This window comes from Chrysemys picta, chromosome 14 (genome assembly GCF_011386835.1).
Source record: "Chrysemys picta bellii isolate R12L10 chromosome 14, ASM1138683v2, whole genome shotgun sequence".
Taxonomy (NCBI): Eukaryota; Metazoa; Chordata; order Testudines; family Emydidae; genus Chrysemys; species Chrysemys picta.
In genome coordinates this window covers 29,654,230-29,680,001 of record NC_088804.1, presented here as the reverse complement: position 1 = coordinate 29,680,001, position 25,772 = coordinate 29,654,230, and positions in this window count along the sequence as shown.

Here is a 25,772-nt window from a genome sequence, read left to right as displayed (position 1 = left end):
AAGAGCATTTAAAATCCCAAAATGGAAAGGCAAATGACAAACTGCTTGGCGTTCTATCAGGCCTTAACTTTCTGCATTTGTCAAATAATAACAAAATATTAAATTAATTCACTAATAATAACTTACACTTCTTAGGGAGAGAGAGAAAGCCATGCTGTGATTTCAAATTACTTTACAAAGACTCATGGATTAAGTCTCACAACATCCATATGAAGGAGATAAGTATTATAGTTTTACATTTAGGTAAATAGAGGCATGTAGTGGTTAAGGACAAAATTTAATACTGGTCTCTGATTCTGAGTGTCCAACTTTAATCTTTTTGAGCCTGATTTTTCAGAGGTTCTGAGCACTCACACCTGCTACTGGCTTCAGCTGGATTTTCAACACTTCGGAAAGTCAGGCCCACAGTTTGTCAATCTGGGCACCCAAAATCAGTGACCACTTTTAATTTTTTTAGTTTGCGTGATATGTCCAATGTCAAACAGGAAGTACATGGCAGAACTGGGAAGAGAATTCAAATTTTCTCACTCCCAATGCATTAAAGCAAAAGACCAGCTTTCATTGTAAATGGTTACAGTTGCATTATATTTGAGGATCTTTTCTTAGGAATTGTCTTCAATGTGTTATGCAGCTGCATTTATAAAGAAGGGTATTTGAGCGTATTAAATTATGGCCGTTATTCCATGGGGAAGTTGGGCCACCCTGTTCTGATAGTCAGTGGACAAAGATTGGATAATGCAGTCCCATTTAAGCAGGGAGAGACTGGAGATTTTACCTGGTTGCCTTACGTTGGTCTAGGTTCCCACTTGAAGAGAAAAGCTCCCCTAGAACTTTAGGAGTTTATTCCCATGTTTCATAGGAGCCATGGTGGACAGGGCTGCAACTGATTTTGTCAGAGGGGAGCAGACCTGGCTGGGAAGCAGTAACAGAAGGATTGGATTGGGCCACAGCTGGTAGCATTGGACCAGAGCTGATCTGGTCAAGTGACAGCAATAGGCTAGATTGGGGCTAATGGCACTGGGCTAAAGCAGGTAAGGATGTGCACTGGCAACCCAGTTGGAGCTGATATCAGCAGATGTCTCACAATGGACAAGTTGAGAGGAGCATATACCTACTGATTGTGGCAGGGTCAGACCAGACTTGTGAGTGAGATTTGTTTTGACTGGAGCAACAAGCCAGCCCACTATTAACAGACTGGAGTTTGGGGAGCAAAATTCACCCCTATACAGAGGGTCATTGCAAGGCCTCAAAATATGCTTAAGTGGTGCATAGGCCAGATTTCTGCCTAGGGTTGTGTTTCACCCAATGTGCATAAGAAATACTCTATGTCCATATCTAACTGTTGGTTCATCTCTTCTATTCTCCTCTCACCTATCCATATATCATAACTATAGTGGCTGGAGGATTATGCCCATGCAATTAATAGCAATAGTTCTATTGAAATAATAGCACTTAGAACATACATAATACTTTACATGTTCAGAGTTCCGTACCGTCTGAAATGAAGCCCATTCTGTCCACCGTGCTGCCTGACCAGGTGGAAATTAATGACCTGGTGGCACATTCTGAACATTGGAGGGGATATTAAAATAACCATTTAAACAGCTGCTCCATTTGCTCATCTAGTCACTGCCAGTATTTAAAGGGACATGGTAAAGGTTGACAATCAAAAATTGTAACCTCAGTTAAATTCTCCGCAAATGAACCTTCTACCAGCCCTCAAAATTAGAGGCATGAGACAGTTAAAGTCTAAACTCACCATCTGGGTGAAACACAGTCTATGAAATTAAGATTAAATGAGACTAGATCCAATTAAATCAAAGAACCCCTCATGCCCCAACAAGAAATTGAAGTGTTCATGACATGTCTAGCTCTCTGCTACTTTCTAGTCCACGCGGTTGATGGCAGCATTCTCTGGAAGTGGATCTTTGTCCCATGGATTCTTGATTCTAAACTTTGTGTCTCCATGACAGAAGAATCCAGATCTATGGAACTATTGATCCTTCCTCATCCCATTCCTGAACATATAAATATGTTGACATAGCTAAATATTGTACATATCTTAAGGCAATGTCATTGAAAAGTGAAACATTATGAAAAAAGAAGTTTGTAGATTTGAAAACTCTGTAAAAGAGAAGTTTCAGAGTAGCAGCCGTGTTAGTCTGTATCCGCAAAAAGAAGAACAGGAGGACTTGTGGCACCTTAGAGACTAACAAATTTATTAGAGCATAAGCTTTCGTGGACTACAGCCCACTTCTTCGGATGCATATAGAATGGAACATATATTGAGGAGATATATATACACACACAGACAGAGAGCATAAACAGGTGGGAGTTATCTTACCACCTCTGAGAGGCCAATTAATTAAGAGAAAACAAACTTTTGAAGTGAGGACCTAATCACATCAGCCATACCATCAGGGGCTCATTCACCTGCACATCTACCAATGTGATATATGCCATCATGTGCCAGCAATGCCCCTCTGCCATGTACATTGGCCAAACCGGACAGTCTCTATGCAAAAGAATTAATGGACACAAATCTGACATCAGGAATCAAAATACTCAAAAACCAGTGGGAGAACACTTTAACCTGTCTGGTCATTCAGTGACAGACCTGCGGGTGGCTATATTACAACAGAAAAACTTCAAAAACAGACTCCAACGAGAAACTGCTGAGCTAGAATTGATATGCAAACTAGACACAATCAACTCCGGTTTGAATAAAGACTGGGAATGGCTGAGCCATTACAAACATTGAATCTATCTCGCCTTGTAAGTATTCTCACACTTGTTATCTAACTGTACTGAGCTAGCTTGATTATCACTTCAAAAGTTTGTTTTCTCTTAATTAATTGGCCTCTCAGAGGTGGTAAGATAACTCCCACCTGTTTATGCTCTCTGTCTGTGTGTGTATATATATCTCCTCAATATATGTTCCATTCTATATGCATCCGAAGAAGTGGGCTGTAGTCCACGAAAGCTTATGCTCTAATAAATTTGTTAGTCTCTAAGGTGCCACAAGTCCTCCTGTTCTTCTTTTTGTAAAAGAGAAGATTCCCAGTATTTTAGGGAATAAATTAAATATTGACTACTTAAGCATCCATTGATATCTGGTTTGGGCATCTACTTTATTGTAATCTCTGGTAATATACCAGATCCAAGCATTGTGTTTTACATAACACCTGTTAGTGTGTGCATATGGGAGAGACAGATTGCTGCATCACTCTTAAGTGACCTATTACCTAGCAAATACAAAGTATAGATCACTGAATATGAAATCAAATTCCCCTGCTGATGCCCAGATGGCAAACAGATTCAAATGTCAGTGTTGAATATGAGAACATCTCTCCCTTTCTTAACCCCTGAAATTATACAGCACTCACCTAGAGAAGTATATTTTTGCCCCACCACAGACTTTGTTCCAAATATTACTTCATTACTTGATTCTCGGATAGACATGCCAAGTAATAAACTGACGTTCACAGAAAACTCAGTGGGTGAGACCAGTGTGGTAGCAGACAGTTCTGTGAAAGCCAGATGACAAACCAAAGCACAGATTGAGTTAGTGAGGTAGAACAGCTATCAGAGACGGTAAGGAGAGGCGGGGAGTGCCAGTCATTTTGATAAATCTTATGCCTTACTCCTAGGCATAAAAAAGATAACTTTAAAGTAAATGCATGTAACAGCAGGAAGAGACGGTGAATCAATCCTGTTTGTATAAAATATTCTTCAAAGTTCATATTTGCACTTGTTCACACTATCAAAGTCAAGAACAAGTTGATATGGTTTTGGTTAATGAGCCAATTATATTCAGACAAGATAACAATCATGCAGTGTTGTGCTTAGCTAAACTGCTATGTTAATAGCTAGTCGTTTTCTATGCTTCTTGTGTTGCTGACACAATACAGTGAAGACTCTGCATCACTTGTTGGCTTCTATTTGTGAACTTTCTTTTTTGTCTTCAACTCTCTCAAGTGTTTTTCACCTGTAATGAAAAAATACCAATGCTGAAATGCAGCCAATTCTCTGCTTTTGATATTGGGATTATTCACTTAGTGGGAATGTAACAAAGAGATCAAATGGGGCTTAAAAGCATGAAAAACAACTAGTTTCTCTGAGGGCTCAATCCTGTCAATGATAGTGGAGAACACTGGGTTATAAAAAAGTAGCATTGTTCAAACCAAAATGCTGCATCCCTTACTCATGGGATTGGTATGTTTACTAGATCCACTCACTTGGGTGACTCTGTATGAGGGAGAACCCAGCCCTGTGGATATCCTACACTGTAAGTAGCCCTGTGGCTATCCTACACTCTAAGTAGCCCTACAGAGAACAGCAGATTTGAATCCAGGCTACCCCACAGTCTCATCCATTTTATGTGAGGGGTTACGGGGAAAGCTGTCTATGGCAACATAGTCATGTTTTCTGCATAGAGAGCAAAGGAGCTTCATACTGTCTCCCCTCTCCATTTTGATTCTCTGTGGGGTCCATGCCTTTTTAATAGCATTAAATGTGCTGAGGACTGAAATGGTTATTAAGCATGGAGGCCCATTTTGGCCTTTCCAGCAGCATTGGGCTGATCTTTATTAGGTTACACTGATCACCACCTTAAGGTTCAGGAGGGAGTGCCCCTCTGTAGCAAATTGGGGGGTTGATCACATGGTTTCAGGTGAGGAGAGAACCATTTAGTCACTGTTACTCATTGAGTTGAACATGTCTTTATTGGCAGAGAGAATAATGTCGCAGCTTTAGTGGTGGAGTCCCTGATGGATCTTGCCTTCATCATGCTCTCAGCCCTATGTCCCAGATTCCAGGCCTGATTATTAAAAAGAGTATAAGATCAATGACAGTAACATTTTTATTTTTTGAAGAACATACATTTGCGGCTTAATGCAATATAACCAAGTAATTAATGCAATTTTAAACATAGTAAAAATAATTCTACTCATGTCATGAGACATAGATTTACTGAATGGAGGAGACTTTTTCTACAAATATTTTATAATACAAAACAAAGTCAGGATTATAAGAAAGGGCAACATACAACCATGCTATCAAGTCTCTTTTATGTTTTCTAGCAGGGAAAGGCACTCCTAGCAAACAAGAACTGACAGAAAGAAAATTGACAACAAAATGGAAAAGATACTTTAGTGGAAAATATGATAAATAGATGGTGTTGTTTCATCTGCTGTTAGTGAGTTATATTGTGATTATACTACAGCTGGTAAAATCAATCAAAATAATACAAGGTATAGAACAGGGAAAATGCTATTCTTCCATCATTAGATATTTTCATATCCTTTAACTGTTAATATGTTATAGTTTATAGTTTGAACGTGTTATTTGTGTTCTAGTCCTTCTGGTAACTTTGTTAAGCCAATTCGTTTTCTTTAACCAGGGAGTTTTTAGAAGCTTGCCAAATAAAGCACATTTCAGTATCACAAAATTTACTGTATAACAGTGCAATGCAATACCCACTCATGGTTGTCTTACCCTAAAGCAATTTTATATAGAGTAGTAGATAACATTTAAATAAATAATTAAATACAATCTAAATCCTACTGCATTTTCATCTCTTTCAAAGCAGCTCTCTGAAGTTGATGTCTGACCCTGCTTTTCTTTTCCTTTCACTTTCCTTATGATGGCCCCCATATTGTGAAGTAACACTTACTGTGGAGCACTGCTGTATTTTTATAACAATACAGTCCAAAATACTCCTGGCTGAACTTGCAGATTCAAAGTGCTCCAGGCAATATATTTTGACCCAATAGAGACTGATCCTGGAAGACAAGTGTAAGCCGGGGAATGGTCCCGCTATTGTGGGGAACTTTCCTGGCTTATACACTACCCCGGTGGAATGGGCTGGCAAAAGGATCCGAGTCCTCGCTCCCACTTCCTGTACCCAGAGGCCTGCCTGATCTTGAGGGCTCCCCTTCTAGTCTTCTGTGTGGCAGAATCCTCGTAACCCCAACAAGGCTGGGTCCAGGATTCCTGGGGGACTCAACCCCCAACTTTGCCATGGTCACTTAGGGCAGGGGTGAGGGTGTCCCCACTCCAGGGTGCTCTCTCTGCGCTGGATGCTTCCCTGACCCACACATCATTACATACAGTTCAAAGCAAATACAGTTTATTAAACAGCATTCAATTTTTTAAAAAGGAAAAAATGGGAAAGGTTAAAGGAAAACACGTCACTCTGCTCTGTGGCACGAGGACATCACCACCAGCATCTCTGGAATGTCAGAGAAGTTCACAGTCTGTTCCTCACAAGTCCCAGGCCTCCTTCTCAGGCCCTGGCTGTGCTGCAGGGATGCTGCGAGTCGGTCACTTGTTCTGGCAGTGGCCACACGCCCTAAGGCTTTAGGTGACAGGACCCTTCTTCCCAGTGTTGCCCCCGCCTCATCGGGGTTACGATCCCTCTCCAAGTCTGGCCTGCAGGGCCTCTTGGGTGGGGGCATCGCCCTGCATTGGGCCCACTGCCTAGGGTCCCCCTCACTCTCCTCAGCTGCTCACCTCACCTGGCTCCAGACTGCTCCAGCTCCAGCTCCAGCTCCACCACTCTGCCTCAACTCCAGCTCCACTCTGCCTCAGCACTGCTGCTGCTGCTCTGCCTTTAGCTCCTTGGGCTGCTTCTCTGGCCCTTCTGGCTCTGGTTGCTGCAGCTCTGCTCCCAGCACAGGTCTGCTCTGGGGGCTGCTTCTGTGACTCTGCTCCCAGCACTGACCTGCTTCCTCGGCTGCTTTCCTGGCCCCTCTGGCTGGCACAGCTCTGCTCTCCAGCTCAGCGTGGGTCCCTGCTCTTTCTTTAGCTTGGCCCCACTCTGTCTGATCCAGGCAATTTCAGCTCACATAGAGGACGGGGCCCACCCTGGCCTCCTGACTCCCTGATTAGCCTGCCTGCCCTGTCAATCAGGCTGACCTGGAGCTTTGGCCTCTCCCCATTGCCCCTGGAGACTGTCAATCTCAGGGTCCTGATTTCCCATTGACCCTTCCCCTTACTTTTAGTACTGAGAGCTAGCCAACCAAAAAAAACCCACACTGAATTTTAGTAAGGGGAAAACAGCCCCCTTACATTCGCAGTACCTGCAAGGTACTTACAACCCATTTGAAGTCATTGGGACAGATTATCAGCTGGTGGAAAATGACACAGCTCCATTGACATCAATGGAGTAACCCTGGGTCACACTACCCAAGGATCTGACCCAGTGAGACTTGAGGGAGCATCCTCAGCACTTCACAGAACCAGTCTCATAAGAAGCAATGTGTGAAGTGGGAGTAAAGGAAGTAAAACTGTTGTGAAGGGGCCCAAGATGTAAGCAGAGGGAAGGGATCAGTCCTAGCAAATTGGTGTGCAACTATCAGCTATTTGCGAGATTGTGTTGCATTTTCCAAAGGCAGAGCACAACAGAATGCTCCTCAGAATAAATTTGTATTCCAGGTTTGCCTATTCCCCTCTCGCTTTGCCAAAATCCAGTTTTCTCTCCTCATAAAAAATAAAATAAAATCAATAAAAAGCAACAAACAAACCTCTTCTCCTCCCGCCCCGCCCACCCCCCAGCTGATATCAACATCAATTTAATCTTGAATTCCACTATTCTATTCTCCTCTGAACTTGGGACCCCAACTTCTCAACCCCATAATTCCACTTACCTAACCTGGGAAAGGCTCATACACTGGGCAGACTTCCAGTTCCTCACTGAGGTTCTATTCTGCCCCGTTAGTCAGTGCCTTCATGTTTCTCCTGCTGTGTGGCACAGGGACTTCTGGCAAGCAACCAGAAATAGGTGTTGGCATCTTAGGACTGGCTGGAGCTACTGTATTATGTAGCAAAGGGCTCAGGGAGGTGCAGTTTAGCAGCACTTTGTCAGGCACAGACTAAAAACTAGAGCAGAAAATGGGATTTTTTTTTTCTGCAGAAGCTTGCCTTTTTGGCAAAATCCAAAATATTTTCACCAAAAGCTGAAATAGTTTGATTCAGAAAAGGCCTTCTTGGTGCTTCATTGGAGTTGTCATTTGTATGCCTCATTTTCCCATTTTCCTCTACAGGCTGGGACCACTGGTTGGACTATATCTCCCATCATTCAATATGGTCTTCGTGAGGAGAAGCGGTGAATCATGGGAGATGAATTTCTCCCAGCTAGGGAGCCCAGGAGAATGGGGAGATGAGATGACTGAACTACAAATCCCATGAGTCACCACGGAAGCATATCTGAATAGAAAATTTCAGGTTTTGGCCAACATTTTCCAGTTTTCTGCCATAAAATGAAAACATTTGGGGGTTGATGTGTTCGGTTTTCCAATAAAATCAAAATGTTTAATGGAAAGCAGACACTTTTTGTGAAAAATAGCATTTAGTTGAAAAGCCAGTTTTCCACTGAAACAGTTTTGAAGGAAAACTGGCAAACAGTCCTACCAAAAACAGTGGCTAGAGGCACTTGGGACTAGGAATGCATCAGTCTTCTAGACAGTATGTGGAATTGGCCTCGAGAACAAGTGGCCAGTTATCCAGCCTGGGCTTGAAGAAACTACAATTTTACATAACATTTGGAACTACTTAGTATAAAATCCTATGAAATTTAAAGTGTGTGTGTGTGTGTGTGTGTGTGTGTGTGTGTGTGTGTGTATACACACATACACAGTTGTGAAAGGAGAAGACTTTACATGTAAATGGGTCTTTTTCTCTTACTAAACCATTGGTTCAGATTAAATAATACAGACGTTTCCTCTCTCCGGCACCAAATAGGGCCTGTTTCCCTCCCTCCCACCTGTATTTTAGACATCCACTGAAGATGAATCAACCATAGTCAGTTGAGGAACATTGTTCTGACAGCTTCAGGAATAAAGCTGAGACTCGATTTTCCTGCTGTGGCATAACAAATGCCTGTGGACATGTAAATATAGAGATGCTTAATTATTTACAGTTCAAGTTAATTTTCAAACCAAACCTCATTAATTTTTGTAATGCTGGAACACAACGTGTCATTGCAGCAAAGATATTAAATTAAAATATCAGATTTTGGTAATTATATGTGATTCTCATGAGGCAGCTGGAGTGTAACTAAATATTGTTATTTACTTTGGAAAATCATAATTATACCTATTACAGTTATGATCCTGAGACGTGATTAGGGAAAAATCTTTTACCACTGGAAGTCTACCAATAGTGCACTTTTCAAGGAGCTAAGAGTAAATTAAATAGAAAAAAGGAAATTAACTGCAAACCATTCTGTTTGAGAAACATTAAGATTATTACTGAACTGACAGAAGCAAGAAATATCAAAGGGAAGAATTGAACATGTTTTTAACTCACTGCCATTAAGTCCTTTTTTTTTAATCCTCTTTAAAATGCTGTGTGTGAGTAAGAGAGATCATAAAAGGTACCTGATTGATAGCACTGAAGACTAAACTTCTCTCTTTATCTATAGAGCAGGTACACCCAGCACACACAGCAGCAGTATTAACTTCCCCACACTGCTATCTATTATGTGTTGACTTGGAGTGACCATTTCCAGGATTGGCTTCAAACTTCATATCCATTCAGTCCTTTGCCTTTGTCAAAGAAGTTTGCAGCCTCGAGATTCTACTGGACTTTTGTCTCCACTAAGATTTTTCAGCAGATATGGCCAAGAGTGTTTTTTCATGAGTGTATAACCAGGAAATTATGACTTTTCTTCAGAATGTGTACCTCACCATATTTATACATGGTATTGTCACTTTTAGGTCTGGGCTTCGCTAATGTTCTCTTTGGGTCTATCCCTGAAGACCACCTTGAAATTTCAGCTACTTCACAATATGTCATCCCACCCATGCTCTGTATTCTATGCTGGCTTCCAGGTTGGTTTTAAGTGAAATTCAAGTTATTGATTTTAAATTAACAGCAACGATTAATATTTTATACTTTTCCCATATACATGGACTGGAGAATAGCTAATGTGGTTCCTATTTTCAAGAGAGGGAAAAAAAGTGACCCAGGTAACTACAGGCCTGTCAGTTTAACATCTGTAGTGTGCAAGGTCCTGGAGAAAATTCTGAAGGAGAAAGTAGTTGAGGACCTTGAGGTCAATGGCAATTGCGACAAATTACAACATGGTTTTACCAAAGGCAGATCATGCCAAACCAATCTGATCTCCTTCTTTGAGAAAGTAACGGACTTATTAGATAAGGGAAATGCAGTGGACCTAATATACCTTGATTTCAGTAAAGCGTTTGATACTGTACCACACGAGGAATTATTGGTTAAACTGGAAAAGATGGGGATCGATATGAAAATCCAGAGGTGGATAAGGAACTGGTTAATGGGGAGACTGCAGCAGGTCATATTGAAGGGTGAACTGTCAGGTTGGAGGGAGGTCACCAGTGGAGTTCCTCAAGGTTCGGTTTTGGGACCCATTTTATTTAATCTATTTATTACTGACCTCGGAACTGATTGTAGGAGTGGGCTGATAAAGTTTGCGGATGACACAAAGCTGGGAGGTATTGCCAATTCGGAGGAGGATCGGGATATTCTGCAGGGAGACTTGAATGACCTTGTGAATTGGAGTATCAGAAATAGGATGAAATTTAATAGTGAAAAGTGTAAGGTGATGCATTTAGGGATAACTAACAACAATTTTAGTTACAAGCTGGGGACGCATCGGTTAGAAGTAACTGAGGAGGAGAAAGACCTCAGGGTCCTTGTAGACCACAGGATGACTATGAGTCGACAATGTGATGTGGCGGTGAAAAAAGCCAATGCGGTCTTGGGATGCATTAGGCAAGGTATATCTAGTAGGGATAAGGAGGTGCTGCTTCCGTTGTACAAGGCACTGGTGAGACCTCATTTGGAGTACTGTGTGCAGTTCTGGTCTCCCATGTTTAAAAAAGATGAACTCAAACTGGAACGGGTACAGAGAAGGGCCACTAGGATGATCAGAGGAATGGAAAACCTGTCGTATGAAAGGAGACTCGAGGAGCTCGGGTTGTTTAGCCTGACCAAACGAAGGCTGAGGAGGGATATGATTGCTCTCTTTAAATATATCAGAGGGATAAATACCAGGGAGGGAGAGGAATTGTTCCAGCTCAGTACTAATGTGGACACGAGAACGAATGGATATAAATTGGCAGTGGGGAAGTTTAGGCTTGAAATTAGACAAAGGTTTCTGACCGTCAGAGGGGTGAAATATTGGAACAGCTTTCCGAGGGAAACGGTGGGGGCGAAGGACCTGTCTGGTTTTAAGATTAAGCTAGATAAGTTTATGGAGGGAATGGTTTAATGGGATAACATGATTTTAGTCAAAGGAACAGCGTGCCATGGCAGGTAAATAGTATAATGGCTAATGAGGGTCAGGCTGGAGAATCTTGCCTACGTGCTCGGGGTTTTACTGATCGCCATATTTGGGGTTGGGAAGGAATTTTCCTCCAGGGTAGATTGGCAGAGGCCCTGGAGGTTTTTTGCCTTCCTCCGCAGCATGGGGCAGGGATCGCTAGCTGGAGGATTCTCTGCTAATTGAAGTCTCTAAACCACAGGATTTGGGGACTTCAACAGCAGAGTCAAGGGAAAGGGTAGGGACGGCTTTGTGGCCTGCATCATGCGGGAGGTCAGACCAGATGATCATAATGGTCCCTTCTGACCTTAAAGTCTATGAGTCTATAATACCTTCCATCCAAAGATATTTAAGCACTTTGCACTTAAGCTTCAAAATATGCCATGTAAGGAAGGTATTAATTTACACCATTTTACAGATGAGGAAACTAAAGCACAGAGACACTAAGGTCCTGGGTTTCTGATTTGTGCAAATGAAAAAAATACATGTGCAAAATTTGTGCATAGAATTCTGTGCCTAATTTGCAGGTTCTAGACATGCAATCTTGTGTGCACAAATTTGCTTTGTGTATATGCTGCTGGCCAGTAAAAAGTGTAAATGGCTATTTGTGTGCACTGTTACCTGGCTCGTTCACACAGTTATGATAAGTGCATTCACAAACTAGGAGGCCAATAACACTTGCATTTTAGAAAATTGGACCCTGAGTGACCTCACTCTATCAGTATAAGACAGAGTGAGGAATAGAGGATCTGACCCCCTTCTCCTGCCACAGCATACAGATAACTCCTTTAACCAGAGACTGTGGCTCCACATTTCCTGATAGTCAGGTCTGGGCTTTGAATTTTGGCTGACTTAGGGCTTGGTTCAAAGCTCACTGAAGTCAAAGGGAGTCTCTAAAGGGCTTTGGATCAGGCCCACTGAGAATCCCTCCTGGTATTTACTGATATCAGTGCTCAGGTCTCAATACTGGGGGAAAGGGAACAGGTTGGTCTTGGTGGATGTCAAGCTGCAGAGAATTTGCTAACCTTCCCCACATGGTTGAAGACCAATTTGTTTGCTTAGGTTTTGGATCATGGTGGGTGGGCATATGTGGGTTTGTCTTGTTTAAATGTCAGGCTAGCTATAGGCTAGGTTAGGTATAGAGCTGTTTCTTGAGATTAGGGTTTTTGTTGTGGTATTAACCTATTTGGCAATAAAGTTTTAGACTGTTTGACACTGTTTATAATGTAAATAGTATATTACATTTTTATATTATTATTTTTATTTATGCAAATGCACCTACCAATCTGGGGAATGGGGCCCAGTTTTTATAAATATAAAATCTCCTGCATGCAGCATCACAGGACACTTTGGAGAGACGGGTCCAGATTCTGGTTTCAGTGACACTTGTGAAGCTAATGGAGTTTCTGCAGATTTACACTTGCATTACTCTGAGCAGAATCTGCACCAAATTATCACTATGTTAGAGGGAGAGTTTCACAGTTTTGCTGTTTATTAGTTTACGTCACCAGCAAAGTGTTACTTAAATAGCTGAGGGCTGATTCTTATGTAATTTACACTAATGTAAGTCAAGGAAAATCCAAAGTAAAGGTAGCGGATATGATGTCCTGGGTCTTGAACCCTGGTCTGGAAAGGCCCCAGATTCCACCCAATGTCTACTGAAGCCTGCTTGGGCTAAGAAACTAATAGGGCTATAGCCTCAGCCAAGGCAGCAACCACAGGAGCCCTGATTGGAAGATCACGCAGCTCCACTGATTGGTCCAACTACACTACTTAAGCCAGAAGGAGGCACAGGAAGTTTGTTTGTGATTTCCTGTTGTGACTGTGTTGGATGCTGTTGTGCCCACACCTAGCTCTGTTTCTTATTCCTGGTTTCTGCCTCACCCCTGTCTTTGCTCCTTTTCCTACCGTGCCCCTGCTCTGTGCTTGATCAGTGCCTCTCCTCCAGCTCCTGGTCTTATGCTTTACTTCCAAACACCAATTACCAGCTGTGGCTTCAATCCCTGACCCTTGCTTGACTCTTGGCTCTGGCATTTAGTATCTGACCTTGGCTCTTGACCCCCAGCTTTGATTCCTGGTTCTGACTCCGGCTTGATCCTTGACTCTGGGTGCTGACTTTTGGCTTCATTCCCCAACCTGGATGCCTGCTGTGCCCACTAGACCTGACTCCTGCTCTGACTCTAGGCCATACTGCCTACATCCTGGTCTATAACATAGAGTTAGACTCTCAACTACACCAAGCTAATGCTTGGCACAGCTTCGGGCTAGGTTAAAGGTGATCGGAATCTATTTTTACTCCTTTTTTGATCCTGGACACATCCTAGCCAGAACAAATTAGAATAGCTAGCCTGGCTGCACTGTCCCCCTCAGGATTGTTCCACCCATCAATTTAGAATGTCTGGAGTGTGTCAGACCCCTTCCATGTCCCTCCCTGTCCCAGAATGCCCTCTACACCAAAAGGAATAGGAAGGCATGTAAATCAGCTTCAGAATTAAGGATACTTTAAATTCTCTTTGAGTCATCGGAGTAGAGAGGAGGGGTCAAACCTAGAATCCAGGAACTGGCCCAACAGAATTATACAGCTGTAAAAAGATGAGAAACAGACTGGCAGAGTTAGAGGATATACAATGTTTGTTGGGCTGACATATCCAGAATCATATCTTTCACAGTTATGATCAGTCTGTGAGAAATGTGACTGAATATATATGTCCAGCACCTTTTTTTTTATTTTAAATGTGGTAGAAACAAATGCGGATTCTTAAAGATGAAATGTTGTAAAATGCCCTTAAGATAAAATTTTGAACTTAATACAGCAGCAGGATATACTTTTCCCACAGTTATCAAACCAAGACATTATTCATTCATGCTACAATCTTCTCAGGGATGATAAAAGCTAATCCAAAAGCAACAGGTTTTGGTGGTGTTACCTGAATCTTTCTAAATGCATCAAAATCTGCTGTTGAAGACTGCCTTCTTAGATATAGCATAGGAAGTCTGCTATTGCAAATCATACAACCTGCAAAGGGACAGCTGCACTGAAACTCAAAGGACAGTGCTAGCCTTGCTCCATGTGAGTGCAGGACCTCCAATTAATTTCATTGCTGGTACCTGCATGTGATTGTTAACACAATCTCACACTGCTGCCACAGTGTGGACAGGCAGCCAGAGCAGAATCCTGTGTCTTGGCAAATATGAAAATATGAACATTGAACAGAAGTATGTGGTAATAGACACTGATTCTGATGCCCTGAATCACAAGAAAAGACATATATACTGAAAGCTGAAATATCTCAGAAGTAAACTTTCTGTTAGAGATGGAAGAAAAATGGAACAGGAAAAAGATTCACAAAAAATAAATTAGTGGAGGGGAAATTGATCAAATTTGAAAGTAAAATTTAAAATGTCCAGCTCAACTTTCTATTTATAGTAATAACAATAATATTCATTTTAATGGCCAAAGTAAAACTCAGAGGTGTTTGTTTGCCAGTTTTGGTTATATGTATATGACATAATGTGCAACAACTCTCATATGAGGTTAATTTAATTGGCTAGGTTCTCAGCTGGTGTAACCCAGCATAGTTCCTTTGACCTCAATAGAGTTATAGCAATGTACACCATTTGATGATCTGGCCCAGTACTGGTTGCTTGGGCATCAAATATTTGAAAATGATAGAAGAAATACTTGCACCACACCTCATTTCCTGAACCAACACACCTGGAGACTAAAGACAGCATCACATTATTTTCAAAGCTACTTGATAAAAAGAGGGGATAAATTTTGAGACTTCCCTAAAACTAAGACTTCTGATCATTGCTGACATAAACATTCTAGGAGAGACATTCTGATCTGCTAAACTTTTATTTTTGTTTAATTAGTGCTTGTGAAGGGGCTGAATTTACAGCTCTGGAGAATGAACTGGAAAGCTGTAGAGAATTTAAGAGAATGTTAACTTTATAATATGGAACAGAGGGTCCTGTGGCACCTTTAAGACTAACAGAAGTATTGGAGCATAAGCTTTCGTGGGTGAATGCCCACTTCATCAGATGCAAGAGATTGTGTCTGATGAAGTGGGCATTCACCCACGAAAGCTTATGCTCCAATACTTCTGTTAGCCTTAAAGGTGCCACAGGACCCTCTGTTGCTTTTTACTGATTCAGACTAACACAGCTACCCCTCTGATAACTTTACAATATGTTTATTTCGAGACTCCTATATAGTTGAAAATGATATCTCTGCTATAGGAGGCTACAAAAAACCCTAAAAAAAACCCTGTAATATTATACAGTTGTTGTTTTTTAAGAGTAACTGCTACAGAAACTTATATTTCTATAGATTTATCCCGAAAGTATAGTGGATGTTTCCATAAAGGGTTGTATAAGCCTACCCTGGACATGATTCTTTTTCCACATACAATGGTGTAAATCAGGAGCTGCATAAAGCTGCTGTGAGTGAGATCAGAACCAGGGATGCTGTGTATAAGAGACATGAGTGAAGATGATGCATCCCTTTCTTTGAAGGTAATTGTGCATCTAATCTCCACCACTGTAATGGGGAATTTCTGTATCATCTCCTCTTGGTGGCCTATTATTACATTATCAGTAACTGTCTCTAACCTATTAGTGTGTGAGTGGCACTTGTGGTAGTAATTACTTGTCGTTTCAAGGGCAATGTCACATGTGGTTAGTGTCTTTATCTTTGGTGGCATTTTCATCCGGTAAAGTTAAATGGTTTCTTACTCCAGAGGATAACAAACTGAAATCTCAGTCTCTCTTGCTGACTGACTTCTCCCACGTTCTTAAAGGAGAACAATGACAAGCAGCAGTAAAAATAACCTTAGGTCTCGTGGGTGAAGAGACAGAAAAATTAAAGCACAATGGCAAGTGAAAAATCTGTGCCACTGAAAAAGCTTTAAATGGAATCTATATGAAAGACCTCTAATCAGAACAATTTTCTAAAAGTTTAATTTAATTAGTTGTTGTTTTAAAGCAACGTGTGTCTGCATGGCACTTTCAGTCAGACTTTCCAAGATATTTGAAGGTTTCAGAGTAGCAGCCGTGTTAGTCTGTATCCGCAAAAAGAACAGGAGTACTTGTGGCACCTTCGAAACTAACAAATTTATTAGAGCATAAGCTTTCGTGGGCTACGGCCCACTTCTTTGGATGCATATAGAATGGAACATATATTGAGGAGATATATATACACACATACAGAGAGCATGAACAGGTGGGAGTTGTCTTACCAACTCTGAGAGGCCAATTAAGTAAGTGGAAAAAAAAACTTTTGAAGTGATAATCAAGATAGCCCAGTACAGACAGTGTCAATACACCTAAAATGTTTCTTATAATATTCAGAGATGAAGTTGGCTATCTTGCTGTCCTGTCTCCAAATAGAGGTTTGGGGTTTTTTTTAATACTCCAAACCTTTGCTTCTTCTTTTATGATTGCACATGTTGAGGGATCATTGTAAAAGACTCCATCGGAAGCTAAATAAAAGTTTACAAATTAACGTGGCTTGTGAATTTTGAATACAATTATATATTTATTTAATTTTTGTAATTGGTTATCGCTTAATGAAGTCTTTAACTTGGGCCTTCACTGGGTGCCTGATCCAAAACTCATTGAAGGCAATGTGAGTTTTCTACTGACTTCAAGGAGCCTTGCGTCTGGCTCTAACCAAGGCACTTAAGCATGTTGCCTAAGTTTAAGCATGCGATGCGAGTAGTCTTACCGGCTGACTGAAACTCTTAGGGCTTGTCTTCATTACTGCGCTACATTAGCACCGCTGCATTGATGCAGCAGTGCCGCTGTAGCACGTCTTCACCAGTCAACATAATTACTCCTGTCAACAATATTACTCCATCCTAATGAGAGGTGGAAGCTACGTTGGCGGGAGAGTATTTCCCACCGACATAGCACGGTGTAGAGACCACTTTAAGTCAATGTAACTTATGTCACTCCGGGGGTGGGTTTTTTCACAAAGAGATGGACTATGAGTAATTGGCTTAGTTTGCAGCAAGAGAGATTTAGGTTGGATATTAAGAAAAACTTTCTAACTATAAGGATATATATATGATGGAACAAGTTATCTAGGGAGGTTGTGGAATGGATGTTTTTAAGAACAAGTTGGGCCATCATCTATCAGGGATGGTCTAGATATAGTTAATCCTGACTCAGTGCAGGTTATGGTCTAGAAATGATTCTTAAGGTCCCTTCCAATTGTACATTTCTATGATATCTTATACTCCAGTATGAAAAAAAAGTGTCTCCACTGTAATGAAAGGTCATGCTACAAAGGGACCTAAATGAAAACAGACATCTTTGTAACAACAGAAGCTTGATTTGTGCTTTGCAACAGTAGCAAAAGCAATCAAGACTTCCCTAATACTGCAGCAAACATGTCTTGAGCACAATTAGGTAAACAAAATCCTTCAAAAGTATTACTGTACTTCTCCAGGCTGGAGATTGACCCCAAATACAGAACATTTTATTTAAAAGGAGCTCTTTGCTCTGTAGTAGCCAGGTACATTAAGGTGAACTAGTGCTTTAGAATCTGAGGATCCTTTGTTTTATAAGAGGAAAGCATTATTTTTTTTTATTTGTTCAAATCAAGCAGAGAGTTTCTTCACTTAAAGAAAAGGCATTTATCAGATCAAGTGGAATGACTGGAAAGTTTCTGTGGTAATGTGATCCCCCTAGTGTCCTGAAAAGAGGACTTGTAATATAACACAAGAAGTGGATAGCATTTGAAAACATAAATCCAGGGTGTCCAAGCTGTGGGGAAATCACCAATTTTTGCTCTGCAAAGACAGATGTTTTTATAAGTGTTCATTCATTCTGTACGGCTTAAAAGAAAGAAAGAAAAAGCCTTCACACTGCAAACACCTTTTCACGCCAAAACCACATCTACATCATGCATGTGGACAATAACATGAATTTGTTCCATAGTCATAATTTGCCTTATTCCTTGCAAAAAAAACCTCAAAACCAACCCAGCTTTAACAGAAAATGTATGATATTCCACTTTCAAACACATCTTGGGATTTCTTTTAATAAAAATAAGATAATGGAAAAGTTTAGCTTCTGTTGTATATTTTCATGTTTGTGAATGATAAATAAAGTTTGTGAAGTTTCACTGTGATTGAGATGCATTGATTGCATGGGGCAAAGGGGAGAGTACAGGCACATATTATTAAAACTTATCTATCTCATAGGTATAGTCTTGTCATGTGTAGAAGTAAATTATTGTATTCCGGCTGGGTGCAGCTAGCATGATCTAATAATGCCTTTTAGGTGAATGAAGGCAAGCGTAAGGCAGAACCATGTGAGTGTTTCTTCAAGGTTGTATTGTTGTAGTGTTCTTGTCACTGTCAGTTTGCCTCTGTAACACTGCCTCAGGTGATGACATTGGTGTTATCTCAAACTCACTCACTTCAGTAAATGTTGTCAGTGTGGGGCTCCTTTCATAAGGGATAAGAAAGAGTAATAAACATTGTTTGCTTCAAGCCTGTGCGAGATAGGAAGTCCCATTTTTGTGGGATCAATCTAGACACATTTTCATCTCCTGCCTCACATTTAGTCTCGGTTTTGTCTTCATTTCGATTGTAGGCTCTTGGACAAGTGAGTGTGTTTGTACTTCGCCTCACACAATGAGGTTCTGATCAGATTTCAGGGTACTAATATAGTAGTTTTGCTATGAATAATAAAGAGTACTAGTGTAATAATAAGTAGTGTCCCTTTTTTCCCTCCTGCAAATCCATGGCCATTGAGGACATCAGTCCTCAGAATAATTTTGCAGTACATTATAGTTACTTGGAACTTCAAGCCAGTGATACATGAAGTTACTCTGTTCCAAAGGTACAGGCCCTTATCTGTTGATCTAAAGAATAATCTCCTAGGTGTAAGCAGTATTGCACCTATGATGGTCAGGTGAGAAGTTCTGATTCCATCCACTACAATTGCAGGATATGATGTTTGGAGGAAATACTACCCACTTCATTATAGTATGTTCTCCCATTGCAGCCGCACAGCTAGAAAGTTCTGAACTTTGACATTTCACAGCTTATTTACAGATACTGGTGTATTTCATTGGGCCATATCCTCTCACTGACAAGTATGCAAAACTCTCACTGACATTGTGCGCACAGAGTGCTGGGAATCAACAGCTGAGCCGACACTCTGGTCATTTAAACACCAATGAATTCCTCCCAGGATAGACCTGACAGGGCTTAATTAGTGGATTAAAATTGGCTGGGGGAGAACTAATGAGCAGGTTTTCCTTTTAACACAAAAAGTATAAGAAGGCAGAGGAAGGAAGTATAGGAAGAGAGAGGCAGGCTAGCATAGCCAGAGTCAGAAAGGATCTTTAGGTAGTAGACAGAGAGATCTCCTCTTCTCTCCTTGGCAGAGAACTGGGGAGAAACTGAAACTAAATAAAATGATATACGGATTTGTAAACAAACTTCTCTGGTCTCAGAGGTCTCAGTAGACAGAGCAGAAGACAGGTTGGAATGTCACCCAATACATCGATAAACTCGTGTAGAACAAGGGTGAGATGTGGAGGCTGTTTTATATATAAGCAGAGGTGGATTAAGGTTTCCTGGGGTTCTGGGTCAGAGCAAGTTCCACCCAGGGTCACCCCCATTCCGCAGACCCACAACCCCTTTTACTCCTTTCTTCGCCCCCCACCCTCTTGTGGCCCCAAGACCGGAGAAGCTCTGTCTCCATGCCACGGCCCCTGGACACAGCGGGGAGCAAGAGCTCCTCCAGTCCTAGGGCCATAGCAGGGGTCGGGTTGCTAGGACTTCTCCCTCCCCACCCACCCGGCACTTCTGTCAGAGAGTGGGGTTGGGTGCAGGGGCTTCCCGTGCCACCCTGCAGCTTCTGCCATGAATGAGAAGGGGGCATTGAGGCTTTCCCCACCTGGGGGCTTCTGCCAGGAATGGGGTGGGTGGCTGCTGTGGGGGCTTCCCCTGTCCCATGGCTTCCTCCCATCACTGCTGCCGGGGAGCTAGGGTTGCGTTGAGGGGCTTCTCCTGCCCCACCCACCCGGCGCTGTGCCAGGGAGCGGGGTCAGAGCACGGGGGCTTCCTCCGCCTCGCCTGTCTGGTGGTCGGGGCTCCAGGCTTCCGCCACCCAAAGGCAGATTTTTTTCCTGGTTGCCTGGGGCCCCTGGGTATGGGCCTCATTGGCCCAGTGGCTAATCCACCACTGATAACAAAGTTTTAGTCACATTATTCACTTTGTGATGGTTTATCAGATTATGATCATTTGACAAAATTGGACAACATTTTCATTTTGTTTAAAGTTCACATTTCCCAAAACAATGAGTATCACCACAGACTTTTCACTCTGATACTTCACCAAAATGTAGCCTCTGCAACACCTTGAAACCTGGTAGGGATAGAAAGATATATGGCCAGTTCAATGCTCCTTGCCTAAGAAAATCTCCCAAATGGGTTAAAAGGCTAATTTTCTTGAACTATAAATTCTTGAAAGAGGGGAATCTTGAATAGGATTAGAAAGGTTATGTTACTTCTCTATTTAGCACTGGTGTGACTGCTGCTAGAATACTGTCTGGTTACAATTCAAGAAGGATGTAGATAAATTGGCTAGGGTTCAGAGAAAAGCCATGGAAATGATTAAAGGATTAGAAAATGTGCCTTATGGTGATAAGCTATATAGACTGAGCTCCTTGAGTCTAACAAAGAGAAGGTGAAGGGATGACTTGATTACAATCTGTTGGTACCTACATGGGGAACAAATATTTAATAATGAGCTCTTCAATCTAGCAGAAAAAGGTACAACACAATCCACTGGCTGGAAGTTGAAGCTAGTCAAAGTCAGAGTGGAGGCAAGGTGTATGTTTTTTAAAATTGAGTATAATTAACCACTGGAATGATTGACCAACGGTTGTGTTAAATTCTCCATCACTGACAATTTTTAAATCAAGATGGGATGTTTTTTTTCTGAAAGATATGCTCTTTATGTTGGGAAAGTTCCCTGGTCAGGGAAGGTCAGACTAGATGATCACAGTGGTTCCTTCTGGCCTTGAAATCTGTGAATCTATTACGTTCAAAACTGGGTCCCTAGATCTGTTTCTTTTAGCACAGAATTATTTCATGATTGCTTTTCCATGACTGTCAAATACATTAACAGCAATCTGATTGCATAAAATGAATAATCAGCGTTTCCAAAAACCTTTTTTCCCCTCCCTGTTAAAATGAGTTTATTACTTTTCACTGCCTATCAAGCAGATGTCGCTCACTCTCTGAGGAATTTTCAGCTTTTCCCCATCACTCTGGCTTGGTGAGTTGCCAGATGTTCACTTTCTCTGCAGTTTTTGACACAAGTGCCAGGGATATGAGAGGCCCTGTCTAAGGAACAGGAGCATAAACAAAGTTTTTGCTGAGAAGAGGGATTACTGTTGCTTCAAATAGGAAAATGTGAAGAGACATATGGGACAAGAATGCAATGTACATGGACTGACACAAACCTCCTCCTCTCCCAGAGGGCCAAAATTATATACTACCAATGTCTCATAGGTTTCTAGACCTCAAACTTATCCTGTCAAGAGTTTAGGAAGTCAGATCAGCTGTTTTGGAAATCAAAATAATAACTCAAAAATGAACTGGTCAAAGTTAGACTAATGACAGAATCATTAGTATTCAGCAATCAAAGTCATTCACAGGGGAAAAAAAGAGAAGAAACAGAAGGGGGAAAGATATATATGGATGACAATTTTAAAAGATCAAGTACCATTATCTCAATTTTAGTCAATTCTCCAAAACTCCTAGTTTGCCATGAAATATTAATTACTGTTTCACTAAAGAATGTTATGGGTCATGGCTATGATAGAAAAACAAAATATGTTTATTAAGTGTGAAGAAACCTCTCAAATAACTTAAGACTTTAATCATGGGGGCTATGGAATGCAAATAAACTCAGTCAATTGTACCATGATTGCCTGAATTACGAGATCATAATCCTGCATGTTGTCTTGAAATCAGAAAAAAAATAGAAACAGAAGTACATACAGAAATGATGATTGAACAATGCTACCCTAAAAATAATCATATGGTTCATACAGCTGTGTTCAGCATGTATGATCACTGTCAAATTAAAAGACAAATAAGGTCTTATTTTGTCTTTCAATTTATGGCTGCCAATTTTAGATTAACGAGAGATTAGGTTTTTGACAACGGTCAGAATTATTGAGTATATGAGTGGCATGCTTTAAACTCAGGAAAATACATATTGAAATTGGTTGACTTTCTGAAAAATTAAATTACTCTTAATTTCCTCCTTTCTTAAAAAGTTATTGTATTCTTAAATACATTAGACTGTGAAGTGCTTTGAGATCTGTCTTCCAAAGCAAGTCCTCTTTTCCCAACTTAGTCATGGTAAGAGGACTTGCAGGAGACAGAGGAAATGCTACAAGGAAACTCTGGAAGTATATCTTAAGATGGGAGGCATTGACCATACGAATTGGGAAGAGTTGGTGGGCAATAGACTGCAATGGTGTCACATCATACATCAAGCCTCAGTCCATTTTGAAGAGAAACACCTTGCTCAAGAGGCTGAGAAATGACAGAGGAGGAAGGAAAGTGTACAGCATCCCGGCCAGCAGTTGTGCTCTCCCCAAGCAACTACCTGTCACATATGTGGAAAAACCTGAAGAGCATGGATTGGACTCCTCAGCCATCTTAAGTCTCATCAATGACTTGTTTCCTCCTATATCGAGGAATAGGTGCCGGCGGCAGCAGCTTTGAGAGCCAGTGATGAACAGATCTATAAGCATTTACATAAGTTATTGATTATCATTAATACATATCCATAACATATTATCAGAAAAGTTTTATGTATACATATGTGGGATCTGTCTCCTAGATTTGAAATAATTCTTAGCGTTTCTTAAATATTTACAATAGCCATGTGAGGCTAGCATTGATGTTTTACATAACAGACTGACCGTTGCTGTATTAAAAGCCATAGCATATGGACATAGATATCCCTTCATGTACAATCTTTATAGGTATTTACTGAATTTTAAACAGACCAAATACTATGAAGTCAATGAGACTTTGTGTGTTTAGCTGATGCCACGTTTGGCCCAATGTACACCACTGAGGAAAGGTGGGTTATTTTTTCAGGATTTCATTATTCCTTGTATTAATACAAATTTCTTTCTAGCTAAGCCAGCTGACTTTTACAAGGCTAAGACAAATAATAAAACCTGACTTCTGCCATAGAGAATCAAATCCCCTACTTGCAAATGTAAATGTTGCCAGGTGCACAGATCCCTTGTCCTAATAATTAATTAGAAAACATGATTAATAAGAGGCCTAGATGTCTAGTGATTCAGAGTGTTTTTATAAGGAAGGAAATCTGTTAACATTGAGAGGAGGATGTTAGGTTTGCATTGCAGAGGCTGGCTTTTCAAGGGGGACTAGGAAAGAAAGATATTCACTCCTTGTGAAATTCATATTGTAGGCATACAGGAATCATATGTCCGGGGGAGAAAAAGAAATGAAGACAGATTAAAGATAGAGCAGAAAAGGAGAGCAAAGTAATTCCATTTATGTTCATCTCATGCACAGCGACTGATCAAAACTGAAATGGGAATAAGAAGTTTTGTGGGCCTGCCCTTCCCACATACATACCCTAAGGGCCAGTCCTAAGGCATATTTGGAAATGTCAATTAGTCATTACCAAGAGAGGGATTCTTTATGACTACTTAGCAATAACCTGTTTGTAGCACATGCAGGGCTCGCTATTAACCTGGCACAAAATGAAAAGTTCTTAAACATAACCCATCAGCTTGATATATATATGTAAATTCTGATAGTCATTTTGCCATATCTTTCAAAACCATATAAAACTCTGTGCTTCCCACCTGTACTTTAACATGCTACTATTTTGTACACAGCAGGTTACAGAATTAATCATCTTACATGAAAAAAGTTCAAGTGACTGACTGTGCAGTTTTTATCCTGCAGGCAATATTAGTGAAATAAAGAAAAACATTTTATTCAGCAATTTGTTGTATTAAGAAAAGTTAATGTCAATAGTTATAAATACTCCTACAAAAGAATACACAGTGGTTGACGTCCATTTTACTGTACCAGTGTAATAGTTACAAGACGTATCCCACACACCTAAATAATATTACCCATGGAAGGGAGCGAAGGTAATTATTTTCAGATGATTGTTAGTGTAAATAGTGTAGCTCTGTAGGAATGTGTTAAGAGGTGAGCAATGAATTCCCACACAGAGTATCAAATAGCAAAAAGAAAATTCTTGAAACTCACAAGCTCTGTAATGATCCCCATTTTAGGTATGCTATTCATTACAAACCTAAAAGCTCTCATTAGCGACGTGCATCCACAAAAATGCCAGAATATATAAATAACTCAAAAAAGCAGGAGCCAAAGGCTCTGTTAAAATATGCAGAAATTGACAGCCTGTGGCGAATTAGTCAAGTTACTGACAAATTCTTAAAGTTGAAACATGTGTAATGTATGTATGTTCTTCTGAGGCCATATACTTTATTTACCTAATTTTGTGTAATTCTGGTTTAGAACCATTCAACATTTTTTTTTATTATCTTTCTTAATATTTTATGAAAGTTTGGGAAGAAAAATAAATGTTTGAGAAAAAACAAACAAAAACGATTGAGAATGTGTCTTGCTCATTGTGATTTCATTTTTTTTCTAAATGTAATTGAAATGCTGGTCCCAGTTATGCTCCCAGGTGTCACACTAAATAGTTATTTTTCCTCTTCATTCATATCCTTCATATGTTTGTAGACTGTAATGTACTCCTTTTTAACTGTCCCTTGGCTGATTGTCATAGGGTGGGCTGTCTCTTTGAGGGCAAGGCTAGGTCCAGACCATTCCTGATCCAAGTTCTGTCCTTTTAAAGGACAGGTATTATAGCCCAGAAGAAGGCCTGCTGGGGAAAAGAGGCAAATTGCTAAAGCACTGCTTGTTGGTCAGGAGAGAGGTAGATATGGGGAGTGTCTTCAGCTTGAGTTCTCAGGCAAAACCATGGTCAATGGCGAAGGGGAGGAATGATTCCCATTCCACAAAGTGCTCTTGTGGGCAATCTGGTTGTAGTTGAAAGCATAAGAAAAGCCTGAAGAGTACAGAGGGGCAAAACATGAGGAATGTCACAGTTACTATACAAGTAATCAATACTGCAAATGTAGTCAGATCAGTATATCTCATTGAACACTTAAAAAGTTCCTTATCACACAAACTTAAAGAATTTAACAATAACAATGCGTAGCTTAAAAAGCAAGTTGCTAGCCTGCCACCTAGATTTTTGTATCATGGAGAGAACAGATGGTGATGACAGTGAGGAATTGTCATTTGAGTCTAGGCATAGGAATGCTGAACTGTGGCACCCAAAGTCTATGGGTACAAGGTAAGTAAATTAGCAGAAGGAAAAAACTACAGATAAATTATGGAAT